This window comes from Botryllus schlosseri, chromosome 8, assembly GCF_051294905.1.
Source record: "Botryllus schlosseri isolate E-star chromosome 8, Bs_hap1, whole genome shotgun sequence".
Taxonomy (NCBI): domain Eukaryota; kingdom Metazoa; phylum Chordata; class Ascidiacea; order Stolidobranchia; family Styelidae; genus Botryllus; species Botryllus schlosseri.
In genome coordinates this window covers 16,917,663-16,920,064 of record NC_137243.1, presented here as the reverse complement: position 1 = coordinate 16,920,064, position 2,402 = coordinate 16,917,663, and positions in this window count along the sequence as shown.

Sequence of the window (2,402 nt, the reverse complement as noted above, 5' to 3'; positions counted from 1 at the left end):
CTGAATTCAAAAATGACTTCCGTTTTTCGCTATCACGTCAATTTTTTGGGTTAGGCTCCCACCACATTGTCTCATAACCCACATAATAGCACTATTTTTAATATTTTATGTTTGTTGTATAAAACGTTTCAAAAACCACAAGCAGTCGAAAGTAAATCATAGACTTCAAATAAACATTTGTACTGCTTTATTTGGTTGATTTAGACTGATATTGCTTCTACATGACAAATAAAGTGCGAGTTTCAGGGTCCAAATTTACGCTAATAACCTATAATTCTGTAGGTTGTCTAGTTTGATACTCGAGCAATAGTCAGCTAACATATGTAAGCTCCAATCTACTCTGGTATCTTACCCACATCGTCTTCAGATGTTTGGAGATATTTCTCCTTGTCCATCTCTGACTATGTCAAGGTTTTAGGGAAGTTATTTAGATATTTTAGCTTTTTTGAATATCTGCTGTCCGACATAAAGATATGGCAGTGACACATGGTATCAGGGTTACATGTGTATCCTTATTGTCTGACCACTAGAAAACACAATATTTAAAAGCTGACACATATGATCCAATCGTGCTCGTGATATTGCAACAATTCAATGTTTCTGTACTCTTAATGTTTCTGTATTCTGCACGAAGACTAACTGAGTGTGCAATTGTTACTGCACCTAACACTTTGCGATTTTGGAGAATGGCACACTTTAGGATCATTTTTGAGCTATCTATAGGCATTTGCCATTCACTTGACTTGTAAATTGGGATTCCTAACTCCTCCAGTAATCCATGGTAACGGTATCATGCCAATGCCAGTATCACGACAATACACAAAGCTGCCGAATAGGCCTACGAAGAAAAGGCTGTTTTTCCTGATCGAAAGTGAGATACCTTCTCAACCTTGCCAAGTAACCTTTTCTCACTTCATAAGGATGTTAAAAGTTCCGAAGATTTCTATTCCAAGTCCCAAAGCTTACGTCAGATCAATAACTCGTGTTGATGGACTAGGCTACTCTACGTTCTGAATCAACTTCAATTTCAAAATATTCATCATTTGGCCTGGCCTATCTCTAAGATCTTCATCTTGATCCAAATTATCGAGCGTATAGGAGTTTCAGGTTACACTGGATAAGCTGAATGTGGTATTGTACCTATAACTGATAGTAAATGTCATGTTTATTTTTCTTGCCATATCCTGCAGTTCGCATCAAATATGTGTGTGAAATATCCTCGGATGATTGCATCCTCTAACCAAAAATGGGTGAAAACATCGGCCTATAGATCGATACCAGTACTTTTTTCCTACATAATTCGATCGAGCACTTAGACTATATCACTTATTATATGGTAAAAGTGTGGATTTTTATATGATATGGAAAAGTAATATGACTAAATTCGCCCAAATTAAGTCCAAAATCAAAGTCAACAGATTTTTCGTTCAAAATTGTTGCCCAGTGATAATTCGTTCAAAGTGTGATTCCGTCTCGATATTATCGGCGAACCGATAATAATCTGTCGGGCTCTCGTCACAATCGATAGATATGAAATGACCGGTTAGGCCGGTTAGGGGTTAGGTTGATGACCCCATGTGACCTATGGGGGCCCTAACAAAGTGATGTTTTGGCTGTGTAGTGTGTACTCATAGTCAACACATATTTTGTTTTAGTCAACACAAGATTTCCCGTAAATATAATTGAAAAGATTGATTGATTGTCAAAATTTGGGTGGCTTGCGGCAGCATATGCGCCTACGCCGCTGGGTGTGCCACCAGCAATAGAAGCTGAGTTTTAGTACTGCCAGCAAGCAATTGTTACACGTTTTTTTATATATTCGTACTAAGCCACTTCTTAAGGACAGACAGTTCGTACCATTTTTTATTACATCGCAATCTTGTGGTTATTTTGAATCATTGAAATGTCAATAGATGATTAAATGACTGACTATCAGAAAATGTAGCGAAGTATACTATCTCCAGCGCTACTGCAATAATTCTCGAATTTTCGTAAAATACTACTTGAGGTCTTCATAAAGTCAAAATTTTGTCAAAAAAAGTTTTCCAATGCCCAAAATGTCAAATTATTTAATTTTTAGAGAGAAAAACGCCCTACGGATAACAACTATAAGCTAGTGTGACGTCATAATGATTCTGAACTATTCCACCGAGCGTTTTTTGTGGTATTACAGTATCGTGCGCATATCTAGTGAAATGTTTCGCGAAACGCTCTGTTATTACAAATGTCATCAATTCGATAGAAAAGCTCGTTTTTGCCAATCTGAGTGCTGAAGACAGGTAAGAAATATGATTGATGAAAATTTACAATAGCTAGGAGTGAATTGTGTTAAATGTAAAAATATTCAATTCTTAGAGCATAATTTCCCGTTTTTAGATAGAAAAATCCCGCTACTGATGAAG